The following is a 23,850-nucleotide window of genomic DNA, read 5'->3' on the forward strand; positions in this document are numbered from 1 at the left end:
TAATCTCTTTCCATTTTAGTACATGAACTTACCCAGAGGACCAAGAGGCTGTGGTGCAGGCAGGGGCAGAAGGGGTGGAGGAAACATTACAAAAAACTATAACTTTCATTAACTTAAACTTTTTTATTGTAAATAGTATTTTAAAAACAAAAAAGTCAATTATTTTACGGCGCAAAAAGCAAAATCTAAAATACAATAGTATAATGTTCAAAATGATGAATTGCTCAGCAAGGCAAAATGCTTTAATACTTTAGATTCCATCTTCCTACAATAATAGATACATACATGTTAATAATACATCATTTACACTACTAACTGTGGCCATAGTTGATGACATAACCATTAAAAGAATATAGATGTAACCTTGAACCATTACCTATTACAAAATATGTAAGATACTTTGTAATCACACAATATACAATCTTGCTACATAATCCATTGCTAAGACTACAATAATGTGAAACCAATAAGGCTAAAAACTGTTGCTTTCTGCAGTGTGATAAACTAATGATCAAGGACCTACAACAAAAAATTTAGTTACATGTAATATAGAAATTAATTTAGTTACAACAATCTAAAACCAGAATAGCCTTTAATTACATTGCAGTAATTGCACATTCCAATATCAAGTAAAAGTATTGCTGAATCATCAAATCCTTTCCAGCTGTCAATACCTGTAAAGGCAAAGTAACAGAAACACATCAAAGGCAAGCAATGTAAACACACAGCCTAATAATAACAATAGTACAAACAGTAATGGTAAACAAACTTTATTACCAATCACATGGAACATTTGTATTTCTTGTAACTCCATTATAAAACAAACTATAAAAGGATAAAATTCATGCATGATAATCATCAAACACTACAAGCACAATAAATGCATCAATAATCCACTACATGTACACTATTTCTAAACATATACATGTATATATGCATGATATACCTTATGTTTGTCACAAACATGCATTACAAACCACCAATATGATACAGGTGCTCACATAGAGGAACATTCCCTTCACCTTTGAGTCTCATTCTAAGTCTGACCGCCCTCTTTAGCACCACATTGTAGTCCTTGTGCCAAGTAAGTACATGTACCTGTATAAATTATGAATGTGACATACATATACTAACTAATAATGATAATGGTAGCATCTACAATGTTTCTGATTGGATGATACATATATGTGCATGCATGTATTTTAGACATACATGTAATATTGCTTACTAATGCTATCCTCAGTTAAGATACTTTCATGACCTGCTTAATAAATAATAACATAGTGTACATGAAGAATTTCCAATGTGCAAACAATATTTTTTTATTAATGAGAACATGCACATGTTACAACAATCATCAATAAAAGATGCGCAACATCAGCTGGCAAGCATTTATTATGCGCACAGCATTGATGGCAGCATCATTCAAATGCGCAACATCAGCCGGCAAGCATTAACTTAATAATGCGCACAGCATTGATGGCAGCATTATGCGCAACATCAGCTGGCAAGCATTTACATATATGTAATGGCAGCATTAACATGCATGATGATCATTATTTATTATTTTTACAGAATCACTGCTTGAATAATACTACATGTATAATAACAAATTTTATTGTTACTCAAAAATTTTTCTTGTCAGGACTTCAAAATTTTTCAGCAGAGCCCTGATCCATAAGTACCTGTTATTTGTAATAAACATGTAGTACAAGCCACAAACAAGATCCAGATTTGATAATGACAGCTTCCTCCCTTCCTAACCCTCAGTCCTACATAAATGATAGTCACACAAATTTGAATCAATGCTTAAGTCTAATGAACTGTAAACCTCTTTTACACCCTCTCCCTTTCCATTATAGTAACAAGTAATCAATATTCACCGTTATACACATACATTGATTAATCTCACTTCCTAAATGCAGTTAGATCTCTTCATACTTAGCAATACTGGGTGGATATGCACCAATGGTTTTCAGACACACTCACACATCATTCACATTGCACTAGCCGGAAATATGTCACATTAAACAACCAATGTTTTTAAGATGATGGACCTCCCATACACCATACCCACTTCCATCAACAATCAATGCTTAAGAAATATTAATAGATTTAACTGCTTGGGAATGATTAGTACCAACATGCTTCAAATACAAAGCAGGTGTATTAGTGTCACAAGGAATGCCATATAATTTCTGGGTACCATATCTAGCCCAGCCAACAAAAGTAGGAGTAAGTGAATATGAATATATGGTTGTACCTAATATTGCAGATAATGTAATAATCTCTCAGTAGCCCACACATAATTTCTATACATTTTGGACTTATCTATGTAATCATATATGCTTGAATATCTGGTTGCACTTAACGTACTATTAAACAATTCTTCAAAGTTTGGCATATTACTAACAATTGCTCTACGTAATTCGTATTGCTGAGAAATTGACCCAGTAATGAGATATGAAAGGGCATAAAATAAACAGTTCCCATCACCAGGGACATCAAGAGTACTATTAGGAACTCTTTCATCTGACCATGGTGTTGATGGACTGCCAGGTAAGATTCTAACAGCTGTGACAAACTTAAGGTTTAAAATCTCACACCATCTTCTTTGAAATTCTTCATTACCAGGGTAGTAAACATAATCCCTTTGTCTCCTTCTCACAATATCTGGGTTAGGAGGCTCTTCATATGTAAAGATGACATCATCATCTTTTTTTGGATTACTTTTCTTTAATTTAATGCTTGACAGTTTTATAGATACAATCAGACTACTACAACTATCATCATCTTTGACATTAAATTTGGTTTTTAGGTCTTTCAAATTAATTGAAACAATTAATTTAATATCTTTTTTTGAGCGAAGCACTACCAAAGCAGTATTGTCAGTACTACTGTCTACATCAACTTTTCTTTTTTGGGGGCAAGGCTTAGTTAAAGCATTATCATCACAAATTTTACTCTTTTTGGGGCGATTAGATTTTTGTAAATCAGTACTCTTACATTTATTGCTACTAACGGTACTGTTACTAGTACTTTGTACGTGACTTACAGACACCTTGGCATTCTTACTATAAGGTTCACCATCATCAATTATACCATTCACTTGAATCTTTCTCTTCTTTCCTTTACTTTTCTTGATATGAGGTAAGTCATTCCGAAATTTACTTCTCAGCCTGTTAATTTCATTAATGCACGGATTACTAACTTAAACAGAGAGAGGATCAAATGATAATAAATGTAATCCATTTAATGTGCGTACACGAGACAATGCAACATATGCCATACCATCCTCAGTAGATAAATCAATAATGGCTGTATCTAGTGAGAGGCCCTGACATTTATTTATAGTAACAGCATAAGAAAGTATAAGGGGAAACTGTTTCCTATGTATATACAGATTCTTAGATAGCATAAATCTAGATGTAACCCTTTCTATGTCACAAGGTACATCAATATGATCAAATTTGATGGATATACGTGTAGCATAAATACCCATTACTGTACCAATGGCACCATTAACCAATCCTACAGTCACATCAATATTACGTCTTAGCATTACTCTACAGCCTACTGCTAAAGACAATACAGTTTCTAAACCAACTGTTTTGCTTGGTTGATCTTTTAGTTTCTCTAATTTTTTTTCTTGTTTTTTGACAAATTTTGCTGTGCTGCCACTTTCATCAACAACATCAACACATGCTAATTATATTTTCTCAGTTTCTAGACTTTCTAACATTAATTCATTGATTTTTTGGCAGGCGTCTACCTTAGAAAATAGGCAAATTGGAGGATTTGTTCCTTCACTTTCCAATTCTTTATATTTTTCTTGTATTGAAACCTTAAATATGCAACTCTTAAGCGTATCAATAGTTTCATTAGTCAGACAGCCATGCCCAACAGAATCAAGCATCTTAAAGAAAGTTGTGTCTCCTTTTTGTCGCTCATTGATTGTTAGTTCATCATATTCAACTGTTTCTTTTCATATGTTAACTGCATTTGCTGCTCCAAGTCTAGTTTTTACTAGTTTGTTGCTAATTTTTTTAAATACTGGCCTGCCATTAAACTGGTGGCAATTGTAAAAGGTCACCTACAAATAAAATATTTTTAGATCCAAACCATTCATCAGTTCCAAATATATCTTCTAAGCGCATGTGTAAGTATGCTAGATTTAGATTGGATACCATAGATACCTCGTCTACTATTATAATTCTTAAATTTTTAAGTATCATTTTTATTCTTTTCTGAGCTTCTTTACTCAAAGCCCAATATTCAGCTGTCTTTCCCTCATGCTCTATTGGTAGCTGAAATAATCTATGTATTGTTAGTCCACCTACATTAAATGCGGCTATACCTGTTGGTGCTACTATAGCACACATAATTTCACCACTGTTTGGATGCCATATGTCATCCACTAGGCATTTTATTGCCTCTATCAAAAACACCTTACCAGTTCCACCTATACCACTAATAAACATCCTTAGCGGTTTGATATTATCTAATCTAAGTGGCCTTGAAGACTCATTCTCTAATAAGTGTTCAAGTTCTTTTTGACTTATAAAATGACTCTTAATTATATCAAAAATTCTTTTTTGATCTACATTAAGGATTGCCTCTCTTTGCTCTAATGTTAAATTAGGTACATTTATGTGCATGTCAGCAATATCAGCTACTGCTTCCATTATTTCACCCAGTAATTGAGGCTCATCATCTTCCTTGTTATCGGTAAGTTCTTCTTCAGTAAAACCGGCTTTATTTCTTGCATCGACTATTTTCTTCCAATTACGTTCAGCTTCTTATAATTTCTGTAGTTTGTTGAAATGATTTTCAATGCCACGTATAGATGCTTCTCTGTGATGCCTAAAAGCTTCTTCCATTGTTTCTCTTTCCATTACACGTGTGCTCTTGTCTCTAAAAGGCAAAAATAAAAATATTGAGTAATAAAAATCGTCTCCGCTTCTTGCATAGGATTAAATTTCCTTTTGTTTGGAAGGACTGGCTTTGATCGAAGTTTGTATTCTCTTTCTCCATTTTCTTCTATTTTATCAAATTTGTAATTAGCAACAAATTCATAAAGAGATACATCTTCCATGTTATTCAGTCTTGTTGGATAAAAGTCTTTAATTATGCTAGAATTAAGGAAGTCTTTCGAAAATCGATCGATTTTAGTTAAATATGAATAGTTTTTGATTCTTCTGCTCCTCTTATGAGGCAAGTACACATTAACGTACTGTACGGTTACTGATTTCATGTATAAACTTTCACCAAGAAGATCGCCAGCTTCATATAGTCTTACTTCTTTAGCTTGAAGTAATTTATGTCTGATTTTCCAAAGCCTGCTGTATTTGTTGTCACAGCTGCTGACTTCATCCCATAAGTCCTGTGCATGACTCTTTTCTGCTATAGTGACATATCCAGTTACATTCTCTGTTAAGGAAAGACTCCTCTCTGCTATGTATTGCATGTCCTTATTTGCACACCACAATTTCAGCAGTAAAGGATTATAGTCGTTGACTCGAACTTCTTTTTCATTTTGTTTGAGATAATATATTTTATTGCATGATTTTCTACATCATTGATGCAAATACTATCTCATACTGGTCTAGGAAAATCAAATCGGCATCTAGATACATTGGTCTTGCCGACTTTAATATTTCACTGGCAGTATTTGCTGCACTTGTGCATTTGGTATTTTGTTACCAAAAAATTTAAATCAGGCGACGTATTACTATTTGGTATATGATAGGTAATCCTGTCTTGTATGAAAGAACAGACTTCTTCTGGACAATTAATACCGACAACAGGAGCATTTTCAATCAATAGGAAGATGTGATAATGAGGCGCTCCACGCATTTGATATTCTTTTTTAATGTAATATTGTTCTACTTTGCCTAGAACACCTCTCTGGAGAATGACTATGTTAAAGAAATCCTTAAATTTGTATGAAAATTGTCGCGATACTGAAACGGGTCCTCAGTACATAATCTAGAAATACTATATGATTGTGGAGCATTATTTACTTTTCTTAAATATTACGCTAAGTCAGCTGAATCATATTCAGCACAACTTAATGTTAGGAAGTGTTGGTGAGCCATACTCAGCTATCATTGCTTTGACTTCACCTTTCACATGGAACCAATATTGATTTGTGCCCCGTATTGGAGCCAACATGGTACATAAATTGCCCTCAAATTCTTCATCTAACACATTTATTTTTTCTAATATTTCAGCAACAGTTTGACCATATGCCAGTTTTTAAGGCCTTGTCAATTTTTAATCCATAATAGTGCAAACAATATGAATGATTTCTATGAAATCGGAAATCTTTGTTTAAAATTCTTGATTTTATGTATTCACTAAATGATAAAGTCTGTGCTGGATAGCTTTGTCTGGGATGATGCTCTCCATATTGTCCAGTTGGAAATAAAGTAGGGAAGCATAAAAAATCAAGATGCTCTTGCCTATTGTCTATAGGCGCTTCTTTTACATTCATTAATTTATATTGACTGATATCAGAACCTGTTGCAATTTTACTATCAAGATTTCTAATCGTATATGCCGAAAGGCCTTCTAAAACTTGATCGTTTGCTTTTTCAAGCATTTTACAAGTAGTATTGCTAACTACTTGTATAACATTTTTAGACAATTCGTCAATTGAATCATCGTCTACACTTCTATATAGCCAATTTATTTCTTTTAATTTTCTTAGTGCTGCTTTTATTTTATTTACATCAACTAGGCTACTGACATTATTTGATTTAGTAGGCTGTCCATTAATAATAATATAAAGTTCTGGATTAGGCAAATGATTAGAATCTATACCAATCTCATTTAAAGTTTCCATTGTTTTTTCTAATGGAAGGGGTAAATAAAACATTGCACCTTTAAGAGCCTTCAAAGAATTATATGTAGGCACTTTTAAGGTGTGTGTACCTAGCCTAACAATTGTCTGAAAACATTTGGCTCTCTGTATTAACTGGCAACTCAAAGGATCCATATTTTCCAATTCTTTTGGTAGTGGCTCACACTTTAACCCATTGAGCACACTACTTGCTGGAACTTCATTTTTCCTAATAATAGGTTTACAGTGATTACAAATATACATAACTTTATTTAATGCCATAGGATCATTCTCTCTATTGTAAATCTAATAGGATATTCCAAACATCGCTATCTAAATTTTTAGCTTCAGTGACAGACTTTTTTCTTAAAAGCCTCTCACAGCAACAACATGCATTAACAGCCTGATCAGACAAAGCTTTCTTAAATTCATCAATGGCATTTGAATACTGAAAATAAAGTACAGTATCTAAGTTTGGTATTCTAAATGGGTCTTCTTCACCATCATTTATAGCGTAATACACATTATCAAATTCAGTCTCATCGGTTTCATTAATTTTTAAATCTATCAATTGTGCTATATCATTATCAGCAAGGGAAGAATCAATAATATCTATTGTGAAATGGGCATTTCTGGCAACATAAAAGTGTTTCAAAAGGCGTCTCAACAAAGGATAATGAAAAGATGCATTGCATAAAATACGCAGCATGCTTTTACATTCAGTATCATTACTACTACACACAATAGGATGGCCTATCCTTTCACAAACAATTTCTGAATATTTAAAATATTTTTCAATGCCATTTTCATCTTTTTTAACAATTACTGTTACATTTGGATTATCACAGAAATCATGTTCATGCACTTGATCTATTTCTTCAACATGCAGGGATCTTCTCATATAATGAGTATTAGGACAATTATCACATACATCTAAATGCTTCTTCAATTCTTTAATGGATTCATCAAAATAACGTCTAACTTCAATAATAGAACTAACATCACTTTCTAATAAAGACTTGCACCTGTCTGTACAGTGCCATTTGAGGGCAGGCTTTCTCTTATTAGTATACATTCTATTATTATCAAAATTGTCATCTTCAGAGTCACTATCATCATTACATTCTTCTATTCTATCAATACATGATACTTGAACAATTACTGCTACATAACACATGCCAGTTGTATCAACAGGGATTGCAATTGGACTGTCTAATTGGCAATCAGAATTATCATTAGGATATAAATATGCTGATTCATAAAAATAAGGCTCACTATTTTTTGTGTGACATTGCTCACCAAAATCACTAAAGCTATTCAACTTCAATTTCCTAATGCTATTTGATGCACGTATCGATACGCCTACTTTGTGGGATCTGTTTTTCAAAACTGATTCTAACAATATACTTGATGCAGCATTACATTTACTGTCATATGATGTGTTCTCAAAATCTACACCTTTCATACTTGATGGTAATAAATCATTAACTATTTCGGGGCTGTAATATAATGCTTCAATAATTTTCGTAAAATAATATTCCTTTGCTTCACAATTTGGTGCAGATAGTGAGTAATTAGAACGCAATCTATACAATATTTGACCATAATTACGATCATAATAATCTTTATTTAGCTGCCTCTTTTTTTCCTTATTTAGTGCCATTTTTAATTTATCCATTTCGTTATCAGAAAATTTATATCTCAGAAATTTATCTTTCGTAGCACGTAATATTGCGTCTCTATTCTCGTAATACTGTTTTAAGGAGTTTTGTTTTTGAAGGCCCGGATTTTTATGATAGCGTTCCTTTGATTTACTCTTTTTGGGGTTCGGATTGTTTTGATAATGATTCCTAGATGCTTCTTTCTTTGGTTGTGAATTCTTATGATACTGATCTCTAGAGGCTTCTTTCTTTGGTTGTGGATTGTTATGATACTGATCTCTAGAGGCTTCTTTCTTTGGTTGTGGATTCTTATGATACTGATCTCTAGCAGCTTCTTTTTTGTAGTCTGGATTACTCCTATAATTTGTTTTAGAATAGCAAGTTGATTTTAAAATTTTACTATCCTTGTTTTTGCTGTACCAATTTTTACATTTTTGCAATATATAACTGGGGTTCAATGCATGAAACTGCTTGGTAGAAGCTTTTCCAGAAGCAATCTTATACTTTTTACTTATCTTATATGCAATTCTTGCATTGCTTTTGACCCTATTACACTGCCTTATGTAGTAAGCTCTGGCATTTGATCTATTCTTAGATATAAAACCTTCCATTTCTTTTCTATTATCATAAATCTTTGAGCATTTTTTTTGGATTTAGCTCCAGTTAAGTGTCTTTTCCTAATACTACCGTCACTGTCTCTTTCCCTTTGTACTAGACCATCACAAAATTCTCATATTTCATTACACTAACCATCAATACTCAAATCAAACTATAAGGCATTCTAAATTGAGACGCTCAAGAAAGTAAATCTATTACTATAAATGCTGAAATGCCAACAGCTCTAATTTAGAAAAAAACCTGACCAAAGCATTGAAATAAATTAATATTACATTCTTATACAAAAACTACTGTCAAAGTTCCTTTAATTTTACCAATAACTTATAACATATTTGTTCTTTTAGAAAAACTAATGGTGGTCATCACTGCTTCATAAAACAGGGAAAATTCATTGCAGTTCTTTCTTGTCATTTTATTGTTAAGAAATGTATTACCTCGTCTTAAGTAAGAAATAATATTGCTCAATTATTGTCAAGGCAGTGAACACATTATAATAACAATTAACTTGTTCTTATCACTCTTATTTGCATTACCCTACAGTCCATTTTCTCATTGTAAAAGAACACCTTTTGTGGCGATGTCTATCAATATTATTATCATAGTTATCTATGTCCCTTTTACAACTCTCATTATAATAACTTACCTTTAATCATCAATAGCTCATTTTCCATAGTATAAAAATGACATAAAAAGTGACATCTATTTACACAATCACAATGGCAATCACAACTATTAATACATATTTTACACTTTTTAGATGAAACATTATGCTTGTCCTTTTTTACTTCTCAATCATCATAAAGCAATGTCCCTGGTGACACTATTCATGTAATCAAAAAAGTCAGTCATTTTTGCATATTTCACTTATTCTTTATGCTTAAGAAAATGATCAACAATGATTGCTTTGTTGTACTTAATACAGAGTCAAGACAGAATTTAAGTAAAAAACATGACAACCCATAGTACAAAATCTAAAACTATTTAAGTATAACAACAATTTACTCCCTTTTAGGAAAAGTTAATTTCTTCACATGAACACCAATAGCAAGTATACAACTGCATATGCCTAATGTTCTCTAAGACAAGATGGATACCTCTTTGACTGCCAGCATTCTTACGTTAATATAATCTTTCTATATCACTTTCATATACAGTTACTTTTGCATCAGGTAACTCTAAATTATTAATTCTTATGTAATTTACATATGCCCATGCAGTTTCTACAACCAGGAGAGGTTTGTCCACATTCATGACATAACGTTTCCTGACTCTCCCCTCTTCCTTCATTCCCAGTGTTTGCTAAACGCTCCTCCCATAAAAAGCAAGCATTCATTCATAATGCCACCGACTCCTGATTTATATATAATGAAGGAGCACTAGTACCAGTTTTCTCTCACATTATATATAACTTTTTTTAGTCTCCTTCACAAACATTTCCAGATGCTTCACACCAGTTATCAGTGCCCTGCCCACTTATTTCAACATCAAGTAATAGTAATCGTAACAATTTCATTATCACTTCTACTTCGTACTTTTGTGCATCTAGGCCGACATTGTTAAAGGGATGTATTGACATTCACAAAAAGAGGGTGCTCTTCCTGGCCCACAATTACTACCATTTTTCAGACTTTCCACATCTAACACTGACTCCTGTGGTTAAACACAAAGTACTCTTGCTACAATGGCACTGACTACTCATGCAAATGCAAGAACTTAGCATTACTTCATTGTCATTGATCACTCATCATCCGGGCTCAAATGAGTCACATTCCCATACATTCAACTGCACATTTTCTTGTATCTTCCTATTTCATCTTTCCACAGCGCTCCCGTCTTTTTTAAATTAAGAATTATACGTTTCATAAAAGCAATACTCATTTGACATTTCCTATTGTCCCTCGTTATCATCATACTAAAATATATTCTGATTTAAATAATTAGACTAGATGGTGGAGCTACATCAAAGTAATATTAATTGTGCAATTACTCATTGCAGAAATATGTGACCATAATTGACAAAAGGGCCCTTATGGCGGATTTTAAAATTGATAGTTATAATGGAAAATATCAACCTGTGAGTGCTTTGTTAGACAATCATTGTATCTAAAAGTTTCATGATAACTTTTTGCATCCTGTGGAGTAATTTTATGATAACTGGGGCTCAGGAAGTTGGATTTCTTAGGCTAGAAAGACAAATTTCACTACCCGCCATAAGGTACCTTTTGTCAATTATGGTCACATATTGGGATGAGGAAAGTGCTCCTAGGGCTCCTTAACTTCACACAGAGCTCCACTGGGTTCACCTGCAGTACTTCTTTTAGCCATTCCCTCCAACTCATCTGAGGTACGCTCATAGGGACACAATCCTTCAATACTCTTATGCCCTGACTTTTCCAAAATCACCTTCTCTCGTATGCCAGCGTTATACATATGGCTAACAGATCTAGCCTTTAAATAATGATTAGTGTAACAAGAGTCATCTGCCAGAGCTGTCGTAATCTCAGCAACAAACTTCTTAATGATGTTAATGCCTACATGCTTCGTACAATATGCTGGTTCATTACGTGCCAATGGAAAATTAGGACGTGGCCTCATATATACTGTATAGCGGGTTATTTTCGGTTGTTGAAAATTTTGACTGAAGCCAGAAATGGCTTTAGAATAAAAATTCGTTGGTGTCTGGAAGAGATTCTTTAGAAGGTGAACACCGTTTTCAAGGCCATCCATGCATGTTATCATGTTATTAATAATTTATTATGGTCACGCCTATCTTCAGAATTAATTTTCATCAGAATTAATTTTCGTTCAGAATTAATAGCAACAAAACAGACAAAAATAAGCACCAGTCGAAAATTACCCGCTATACGGTAGATGAGTAGAATCAGCTGGGAGTAATTGTATGTAAGTGTCCAGCAGCTTCACCAGGCATCAATCAGAACTAGGCTTAGCATAACAACAAACGACTTTGTTCTTTGCTCTAGGATCTGTGAATTTGTATATTATTCTCAAAAATAAATTCAGTGTAGAGATAGTAGACATCTTTAGTGTAGACAGCATAATCTGTAGGAACTCTTTCTAACTGTGACAGTGACAGTAGCATATCATGTTGCTCTGGTACGCCTCTGAGCACAAAGTACAGTCCAAGATAAAAGAAAACTGTATGCTAAAGTATTTTTGGTGAGGTTGTACCCAGGGTGTCTTCTTTCCAACATTTGTCTTCATCCTCAAGTGTGATTACTTACACCGATTCCTTCTTCACACCAATTTCAGCTCTATGCAACTCACTACTAATACTATCAAGTGTCAGGTGAAGCTCTTGAAAATGATGATCACTCTTATCTAGGATAGCCACATCAATCTTGCTTTTTGTCAACTTTCTATTGATTCCACTCAGGAGGTTCCGTATAATAGATGGTGGATAACTGTTGCAATTTGCTTTCCTCGCCTCAAACACAAATAATCGTAACACTAAGCAAAGGCTTGTCGTATCATCAACAGTTAATATCTGAGGATCAATTGGCTCTTCGGGCCTCTTCTTAATCCTCTCTGAAATCCAAGATAAAAGATTGTTGAAAGCCCACTTTGTACTATGCTTTGTATTGTCTGGGATGACTCCCCCTGCTGCTTTCTCCAAAGATTCTGGTTTGTAGGAAAAGCAAGACGTCTAGTCTTGAGCGACAAGGAGAGGTGCTTCTTTTTTTGGAGGAGGACTGCCACAACTCTCGATCTCTGCCATAGCCATTCACCAGTCATAACGTGCTTCTGTACTTATCATGTGATCAGTGGCGTGATGATATCCGGAGATATTGATGCACCCACGCACATCCATAAATTAATTATAGCACAGTAAAGAGTGCTGTATGGCTGATAGCAGCACTCAAGGTGGAGTCTCGACAGCCAATACAGCACTCGGCGCTTCGCGCCTTGTGCGGTATTGGTTGTCTCGACTCCACCCTTTGTGCCATTATGAGCCATACAGCACTCTTTTCTGTGCTATAACTATTATATAATGAGTGGGATCTGGCCTTCAACAAGTCTAAAACAGGTCATGTTTGATTCTTTAGAAAGTCTACTGTACCATCCCCAGTAATCAGTCAGTTCGTGATATGGCTATTACCTCTCATCCGACATGTCCTGGAAGGAGCCCCCTCTATTATTGTATCTAAGGCCTATTAGATCCTGGGACAGCTAAAGAGATCATTCAGCTGCGGGAGTGTTAGTGTCAAGAAAAAGCTTTATCTATCTTTAGTTCGTTCCATCTTGACTTACAAAGTTCAAGTTTGGCGTCGGACTGGTATCTCAGAGTTCTGTGTAATGGAAAGAGTCCAAAGAAGAGCTACTAAAATACATATCAGATTATACCTCTGATTACAAATGTCGCCTGATCTCTCTTAATCTCCTTCCTCTGTCTACGTACTTTGAATATCTGGATATTTCCTTTGCTCTTCACAGCCTTCACGATAACTCTAATCCTAACTACACTGGCTCATTCAATATATTTTTATCTCCTATAGTCAAGCAAGCTCAAGAACTGGCTATTATCACAAGCTGCATCACAGGCTCACTCCATCCTCTCAAACTTCTGGCTCCTACTTCTATAGGCTCCCTAGGCTTTGGAATGGGCTGCCATCATTCGATTTAAGTCTCTCTCCTATTACAAACTCTATGAAAGTGAACAAGTTTTTATGTAATTATTTTCTCAACACTTATAATGTTGACCACCCATGCACCTATCACTTATGTCCATGTAATAAATGTTGCCACTTCCCCAAAACTCCTACTTTTTCCTCATTTTAATATGTTCTGTTTTAAATTTAAATTTAATTTTTATGTAGTGTAATTTAATTTAATTTTAGGCTCTCTGACTCAGTCATTGAGTCATTCAGGAACCCCATTACAAACTTTTGCTTTTTATTTGTTAACTTTGCCTTTGTCTTTCTAAAATTGTTATTATTATTATTATTATTATTATTATTATTTACATAAAATAGAATAATAACAATTAACTGCATGTACTGTACAGTGTATGCATGTACATTGTAAGAATGTTATCAGGTTACCACAACCAAATGGCTTCAAGTTCACAACTTGAACAGCCAAGTCATATTGGGCACGATTGCTCGTTCTTTTACTAATATTATTTTCTCGTTGAATCTTCCCCCTCTCATCTGAATTAAACTTAATGTCGGAATCACAAGCCCCAGCTTCACTCACTGTTCATTGGTTGCCACGGACGTGCCTGGTGGAGCAGTGTCAACACTCATGTCACAATTCTACCTCGAGATTGTAGTGTAGTAATTTCCTGAATAGCTGCTGCTATTGCTTGGGTTAAGGTACCGATGTTTACTGTCACTCTATCTCCTCCAGGAGGAGGGCCACTACTGCTACCAGCAACTATTCTTCCACAAAGTTCTTCCTTGATCTTGACAAATGTTTGGGCATAGCATAAAGCACTCAGCTACACCCCTAATTCAGCTTGCACTTTTGGCTCAATACATGCAGCTTTTTAGCTCCATCAATTTTCATTTCTTAACTGCATGTTTTTGAAAAACATTGCTTTGCATCACTCTTACTATTAAAATGATAGGTAATGTTATTTATAAAAGTTAATCTACTTTATACTAGATTTTTAGTTGTAACTACTTCAGCACTAGCTGAAATTCAATATCATTGCAATATAAAATAGTTTTTAAAAATCATACTCAAACTGCTATTCTACAGACTCCAAATTGGTCATTTTGATTTTCAAATTCATTTTTAAGGAAAGCACTGACACATTGGCTCTGTCACGAACATTTAAATTGCCCAACTGAAAGTTTTCTAAAAAATTTGGAGCTCAATAATGAAGAATGCTGGAGCTACTGAGCCAATTAAAGTGAATGCCTAACGCCCACTTGGGGTGTGGCTGAGTATTTTGCAGGAACTCAGACTTTAAGATTTCTTCGTCAAAATTTACCAACTTTATCATATACACACCTTGACATAGCTAACTGGTAATGTTTAGGCAGAAACAAAACTTAATTGCAGGTGGAATTCACTTTTTGGCTCATTATCTTCTTTATATATGACTTTTTAGTACACTGAATTTTTATAAATTTTTCTACAAATTTCACAAATTATTGATTACATTAAAATTGAAGCTGACCACCAAAATAAAAAAGGATTGAGGTACAGAGCCAAAATGCAACATTTAACAACCACTCTGTGGGCGTATATGAGTTTGTTTAGGGCTAGAACACAGAGTTACTTTATCAAAAATTCACTAATTTTGGTTTTAAAAATTGTAATAAGCTAAAGTTAATGGGATGTCAGGTAATTGTGCTGAAAACTTTTTTGCTTAAATATTAAAATAAATGATTGCAGGTTGCTTGATCATTATCTTGAAACGCTCTTCCGAATGCAGAAAGAATTATTGGATTTTAATACTTACAGTTATGTTAATAAGGTATACAGTTGCTTGAAGTATAATATTAAATGATTTTTTTTGCAGATAGTACCAAAGCAGTGTAATGGTATAGATTTTGGAGTCTTTATGTGCAGAGTATGTTATTGTATACAATGTTTTTCAATATGTTCATCTTCAAGTTTTTAAAAAAGTGCCCAGCATGTTGCATATACAAAAGTAATTATGATTTTCATTATCAAAGCCTGTTACATAAATTTTTGTTCATTTTAGTTTGTACAATCTTACAGTAAATGCATCTGGACCTTGTTTATATATATAACTATGGCAAAAAGACTTGAAATCTTAGCAGCCGATTTCATGATCCAAATATAGCAAGTGTCAAACTGAAAAGTACATCATTCCAGACACCACGTATGGCCACTAACTGAGAAGAATGCGATTTCAGCTTTCAGAACTGATCTTAGCTAGAACAATGAAACCCAGCAATCCTCGGACCGTCAGACTCCTAGGTCAAGAATAGGTAAAGATTGAGATCAGAAATAGTCATCTGACTTGTCCACTATCACCATCATCCTTCCAGATAGGGGAACTGGATCTTGGAATTAACTGTTGACAACTAATTCAGGTTGGGGAGTCAATACTACAAATATCTTTTGTGAATGAACTAGGTCAAAGACCTTCCTCTCTTTCAACAGTATCAACAATGAACAAGCATAAAAGTAGTAGTGAACAAAAATAATGAAATTGTCGTATTTATAGTTTGACAATCCATGATTAATAATTATTAATCATCACTAATGATTGATAATTAATCATTAGAAATCTTGAAAATTCAACACTTCCAACCTTAAATTGAAAACATTACAATTAAGGATCTCTTTGTCATAGCATAAAGCTAGTAGTAATGACATATACAAGAAAAAAAGAAAACAATAATACAATAATAATTATAATGTGTCCCAAAGTCAATCTCACGTTTCAATCCAGCAATAATCTGATCTCTAGCCTCTAAAGCAGCATGACGACTAGATCTACGAGTAGATGTAGGAGGATGGACCCAGAAAATGGTTCTGGTGGAGGGGACATATACACAGACTGTGAATCATAAGAGTCTTACTCTTCTATCGCACCAGTAACGTTCCCGTCCTTCTCGCTAGTTCAGGTCTCTTCTCTTCATTCAAATGATGTCACTTCCATGTGGTAGAGTCATTGTATTGGTCACCTCAGAAGTGACGAAATATTAGAGCCTCCTTTAATACGTACCACAGCTCCTCTCATCACATTATCTCTTCCTCGAAGGGTCTTCTCAACTACTCCTAGTCTCCAGAGTCCTCTGTGTGTGTCATCATAAACAATGACCACATCTTCAGTAGTTATACTAGATTCATCAGGACAGCTTCTCCGATGACCTTCTCTTAATTCAGTTAAGTAATCTCTTCTCCATCAAGACCAAACGTGGTTAAGTATTGTCTTCAAGTACTTCATTTGTCAAGACATTGAGTAGGTAGAGTTATACTCCTCCACTTCTTGATTCGTACACAAATAGTCTGGTAGATTGAGTAAACGCCTGCCAAATATTAAGTGGGATGGAGTAATTGGTTCATCTAAATCAGTGTAAGACATGTGAGTGGTCTTGAATTCAGAATTAGCTCCACTTCATTTCTTTCAGTTATTCGTTCTTCATAAATGAGTTTAGCTTGACCAACAAGCATCCTGAGACATTTTGTCACCAACTGAACCATCGTCTCGAAGAACCCTCCCAACCATGGCACTCTCAATATTAAAACTCCATTTGACGTTAACCCCGTACACAAAAAGCTGCACCTCAGGGTGTTCCATGATGGCACATATGGATTTAGATGCTCCCTTGAAAGTATTTCTGTTGTCTGAGACAATTCTGGATGGAAGTCCTCTCCTCGAGATCAATCTCTTGAGACATTTTAGATAACTCTGGTGTAGTGACTGTATTTGCAAACATGAATTATTATTGTTGTTAGTGTTGTTATTGTTGCTGCTATTGTTATTGTTATTATTATCGTTGTTATTGTTGTTAATACTAAGAATTGAGAGACATTATTATTATTATTAGTATTGTTATTACTGGTTATTAGTGATTATGTTAGTTATGATTTGTTATGAGTATGAGTAATGAACATGTGTTTTGTTACTATTTTTAGAATGCTAGACAGTTCTTTGTCCTTTGTTATCTATTCTATTGTTCAGTTCCCTCTCGTGCTCTCTCCCTCATGTATTGATTGTGCAAGATATTCTCTCTCTCTTCTTCCATCTTTTTTCACTTTTAGCATAATTATAACACTGTCAACTGTTGCGCCAATACTGTGCGTTAGCAGCTGATAGCATAGTGAAGGGAGTAAACATAACATTGGCAACGAGGAGTGTAAAGTCACTAACGTTACTCTGTCATGGCTGGATCTGTTGGACGGCTTGGACCCTTCAATCCTGAGCACGATGACTGGACTTTATACTCTGAGAGTCAAATTCTATTTTGTTGCAAACGGCATTACAGGAGCGGACAAGAAGCGAGGTACCAACTTAAGTCTTATTAGAGCCAAAGTCTTATTGGAGCCGACACTTATAAAACGTTGAGATGTCTGCTAGTCCTGAAGTGTCAAAACATAAGTTGTATGAAGAGTTGAAGAAGTTGGAGGATCATTTTGCACTTAAGAGGTCACAAATATATTATCGTTCGGAGTTTTACAGATGTATTCATAAGCCTCAAATGTCAGTTGCTGAGTACATGTCTCGATTAAGGTAACTTGCTAAAGACTGTGGCTTTGGTGGCCAGCTAGATACAATGCTGAGGGATCGACTGATATGCGGTATCAATGATGCAGCTATTCACGACTATTATCAGAGGGTGACGATCTCGCACTCAAGGATGCTCTACAGCATGTCTCTGGAGCTAGCCATGAAAGATTCAAAAGGGTTGCATCCTCATGGTTCAAACCCTGTGCACTCTACTAGAGCAGCAGAAGCCTCGTAATCATAATGGCCAGCATCACACAGCTGGTGGTGGTGGTAAGCGTAACTGTTACAGATGTGGACAGTCAAGACATGCTCCTTATAAGTGTCGATACAAGACTGCTACCTGTTTTAATGTAATAAAACTGGACATATTAGTTCTGTTTGCTGTAGCAACCCAAGACGTTCTACCACTTCACGCCCGAGCGATTACAAGATGACCAATCGTTCTGTACTACACTAGTGATACTACTGCTACTCGTAATGAGTACTCTTTCACAGTCAGAACGAGTCGTATGGATCCTATTACTGTTGATGTTCTCATGCATGATGTTTCAGTCAAGATGGAGCAAGACACAGGCTCATCTGTTTCCACTGTCATTGGAGACAATTCGTTCACACTTTCCTTTCAAAGTTTTAGAAGAGTCATCAACACTTTTAAGGACCTATTCAGGTGAGTTGTTAACAGTACAAGGTATTGTACATGTAAATGTTGTTTACAAGAAACAAGCTGTTGCTTTGCCATTATATATTGTATCTGAGCAAGGACCGACTTTGTTTGGTCGTGAGTGGTTATTTGAGATAAAGCTTGATTGGCATGAAGTACATAGTATTAAAGGTCGAGAATCTATAGATTGTTATTGGATAAATTTGAGTCTCTTTACTAAAGAGTTGGGTCAACTTAAAGATTTCAAAGCTCATATATACTTTGATTCTCAGGTTACTCCAAAGTTTTACAAGCCTCCTCGTCCTATTCCGTACACCTATAAGAAAAAAGTTTAAGATGAATTACAAAGGTTATCAGACCTACAAATTATATCCCCAATTCAATTTTGTGAGTGGGCAGCGCCTATTGTGCCTGTAATGAAGAGTGATAAAGTGATTGTGAGAGTTTGTGGTGACTATAGTGTAACTGTTAACAAAGCATCCAAGTTAGAGTCATATCCTATTGCAAAGTTGGATGATCTGTAAGGGGCATTATCTGGGGGCACTATCTATACTAAGCTGGACATGTCCCGAGTTTATCAGCAGCTCGAGCTAGACTATGATAGTAAATGTTTCACTGTCATCAATACTCATAAGGCCTTTTCACATATAATCGTATGCCTTTTGGCATATTGTCAGCGCCAGCAATTTTTCAGCGTGTAATGTAGAGTCTATTACAAGATATCCCGAAAGTAGCTGTTTATATAGATGATATTTTGATACCTGGGAAATCTCACACGGAGCATAGTCAGACTGTAGAGAGACTATTTTGTCGCCTTCATGATGCTGGTTTGCATTTAAAGAAAAAGAAGTGTAATTTCTGTACTTCTTTTGTTCAATATCTTTGTTTTTCTATTGATAAAGATGGTCTTCAGCCCACAGCTGAGAAGATTAGAGCTATTAAAAAAGCCCCTATGCCTACTAATATCACGCAATTTAAAACATATTTGGGTCTACTATCGTATTATAATTGTTTTGCCTCATTTGCCTACTACATTAGCACCACATTATGAGTTGTTGCATCATAATGTTACTTGGAATTGGTCAGCAGATGTTGAAGCAGCCTTTATTAACTCTAAAGAGCGGTTGACTGATGATAAATGTCTAGTACATATTGATAGCACATTGCCTCTTCTTGTAGCATGTGATGCACTGCAGTATGGAGTTGGAACAGTTTTGGCCCACTGTTTCCAAGATGGTACTGAGACGCCAATTGCGTTTGCATCTCGTACACTGAGTGATACAGAGAAGAAGTATAGTCAATTTGAAAACTAGGGTCTGGCATGTGTCTTTGGGGTTATTAAAATTCATTGTTACTTGTATGGTCATCATGTTTCCTTAATTACTGACCACAAGCCTCTACTGTCTTTACTGGTTGGTCAAAAACCTATTTCAAGTCAATCATCAGCTCGTATTCAATGATGGGCATTGATTCTAGCAGCATATGAATATGATTTACACTTTAAGTCTTCTGCTAATCATGCTAATGCTGATGCATTAAGCTGCCCTTCCATTAAGTGAATTGATTAGCAATACTCCCCTACCTCCAGAATTAATTCTTTTAATGGAGAACATAGCTAATAGACCTATTGCTGCTAAAAGTGTTGCTGCTGCTACTAAGTCAGACTCTACTCTATCCCTGGTTCTACAGTATCTGAAGTCAGGATGGTTCACTGAAGTCTTACTAGTATAGACAGCATCAGTTATCTCTGCATGATGGATGCATACTCTGGGCTTCTCAAGTACTTATTGCTGCGAAATTTTGCCAACATTTACTACTTGAATTGCAAGGTTATTTTGGCATTACTAAATTGAAAGCTAGAGCATGATCGTGTATATGGTGGCCTAATGTTGATACTGCTAAAGACGAAATGGTAAAGAGTGGTTCTTCTTGCCAGGAAAATTGCAATTCACTTCCTGAGGCTCCCATTCATTCTTGGCCATGGCCATCCTGCACTTGGTCCCACCTCCATATTGATTTTGCCGGTTCTTTGAAGAATAACACTATGCTATTAGTAATTGTGGATGCATTTTCTAAGTGGATTGAAGTATTTCCCCTGTGTACTGTTACTTAATGAGCTACTAGCTCTAAATTAAAAGTGCTCTTTGCACAGTTTGGTTCGCCTGATACTATCGTCTCTGACAATGGCCCTTCACTTGTAAGTCAAGATTTTGAATCATATCTCACTCAATATGGTATTCACCATATTACCTCTTCACCATACCATCCTGCCTCTAATGGGTTGTCTGAAAGAGCTGTTCAGCTAGTCAAGAATGGTCTTAAGAAATTGCTGATGGTACACTGTCTGAGAGACATGCATGTATTCTCCTTAATTACAGGTTTATTCCTCATTGTACCACTGGTGTTTCTCCCTCATAACTGAAGTTCAGAAGTATTATAAGTCTAAGGTGGATTTGGTGAAACCAGATCTTACCACTCGAGTAGAGAATAACCAGTATAAGCAGAAGGAATTCCATGATTAGCAATCTTGTACTAGAAAATTTTTAGTAGGGGAGGGAATAATGTATAGAAATTTTAACGGAGATGAAAAGTGGAAACCAGGGAAAATTACGAAGTACCTCGGTTCACTATCTTTTTTAAAGGTGGATTTGGTGAAACCAGATCTTACAACTCGAGTAGAGAATAACCAGTATAAGCAGAAGGAATTGCATGATCAGCACTCTTGTACTAAAAAATTTTTAGTAGGGGAGGGAATAATGTATACAAATTTTAACGGAGATCAAAAGTGGAAACCAGGGAAAATTACAAAGTACCTCGGTTCCCAATCTTTCTTGATTTTAAGGAGACGATGGAACTATTATTAGGAGACAGATGGATCATATAATTAAGAAGAAAGGGTCTATGGTACCCGAGGGTGATTTTACACAATTCCTGAATACTGATCGAATGACGGAGGAAACTCGTACTACTCGTTCCCTGTATCCAACTCGTTGTCATCTTCCTCCAAACAGGTACACCCCTTCCTTACTTAAGTTAGGGGGATGTAGTGACTGTATTCGCATACATGAATTATTATTGTTATTGTTGTAATTATTATTGTTAATGTTATTATTGTTGTTGCTGTTATTGTTATTATTATCGTTGTTGTTATTGTTGTGTAGCTCCAAGAGTGTAGCTCCTTATCTAGAGATCTAGCACTACATATACCATCTGCTCTCAACACATACGTGACATATGTAGTATGAGGCTCAGAACCTTTTCTAATACTGGCCCAGATAAAAGCCAACCGAGGCTTGTATTAAATGCTGTGGGTCCTTGAGTCTCCTTTGCTCCTTGTATTAAATGCTGTGGGTCCTTGAATCTCCTTTGCTACCTCTCTAGTTGCAAAAGTCCAGTACTGATTGAACCTATCAAGATATCTGGCCGTATCTGACTAGAATGATCATAATCCATAGTTAAGTCTAACTCATTAAGGTACTTTTGGATGAAATTTTAATATTTTTTTAATTGATGCCATTTTATAGGAAATAAAAAGTTGTACACCTTGTGCTATTTTTAAATTTTTACCATACACTGTATATAAGTTATAGATCATTGAACTTTAAATATAAAAAAAAAATCCTGCATAACTTTTCATACTTTATGAACTTACTTGTTGCATTTACTAAGCAAATTTAGTTCCCTTTTTTCATTGTAGATTCAGTTGCAGTTGAAGCTGATATTCTCATTTGCCTTGTGTACAGTAGCATTTATCGGACATGGATTTTAACATATAAACAACTAGCAATTTATCATTTTATTGATTGCATGTCATAACACTACTTTTTTCTATTACCTGATGGAGTTTTGTTATCATTAATAATTCTGTTCATTTTGTAGTAATTTTTGAAGTACCATTTCAAGAAAGTCAAGGCATTAATGTTTAGCAATGAATATTGTTATTGCACTATTGACATTAACCATGAATATCATTAATCTTTTTATGAATATAGTTTAATCTGACGTCATCCTACATGCTAATGCGGAAGTCACATGACTTCTGTGAGTATATTCATGGCTTTTGGCAGTAAAAGGGGTGGGTGTGCCATGTCACTGAAATAAAGATGGCCGTCTGTCCTGTTTGATTCTCTGTAAGCTCCTCCTCCTTCAGCTGTACGTGCATAAGGGAAAGCCTCTATCTCGGCATAGATCTCGGCCCCTGGTTCTCTGAAGTACAAGCTAAAGCCACAAATTGAGCAACAATGCTTTATACTGACATGGTAGCTATCTTATTGACTTTGATTGTAGATCTAAATGCAAAAGCAGCAGAGATCACTTTTTCCTTAGCAAAGAAGTTTCCAGAACCACTGATAAGTTTTGTGATCAAATGCACACTTTATTCCTTTTTAGAAAGGAATACACCTGTGAGTTAAGCAACAAATCTTTGATATAAGGGACAAAGTCCTTGTGTAGAGGTCTGACTTTTGAAGACGGTGGTGATTCACTATTTTACTATTCTAACTTGCAACAATATCCTGTTCCAATTAACTCTATACTATCACTAGTTTTGCCAGATTAATCATTAAAAGTATAACATTAACACTGTTTTATCTGTATAATCATATTACTAGTTTTAAAAATAAGAATATTAAAATAATTGATCATTAAAAAAACAACATAAAACAATGAGTAAATAAAAACAAAAAATTGTAGAGCTGTTAACTTTGTACTAGTATTAGTACTTTCAGCCGAGTTTTTATGGACCTATTAAGGTACACACACATAAAACTTCAAGTTTAATAACATAAATCTACATGTAGACACTCTAAAAAAGGTAATGTTGATGCTTTTAAGGCGAAAATGCTCACAAGGCAAAACTCAACATTTGCAATGGTGCATGCCACATTTTGTT

At 35.0% G+C, this 23,850-nt stretch overlaps 1 pseudogene; it reads left to right on the forward strand.

Annotated features, from left to right (window-relative positions):
* Positions 1–18,855: 18,855 nt before the first annotated feature.
* LOC109580301 (uncharacterized protein K02A2.6-like) lies at positions 18,856–22,870 on the forward strand (annotated as a pseudogene).
* The last annotated feature ends 980 nt before the right edge of the window (positions 22,871–23,850 follow it).

This window comes from Amphimedon queenslandica, unplaced genomic scaffold (assembly GCF_000090795.2).
Source record: "Amphimedon queenslandica unplaced genomic scaffold, v1.1 AMPQUscaffold_13498, whole genome shotgun sequence".
NCBI lineage: Eukaryota > Metazoa > Porifera > Demospongiae > Haplosclerida > Niphatidae > Amphimedon > Amphimedon queenslandica.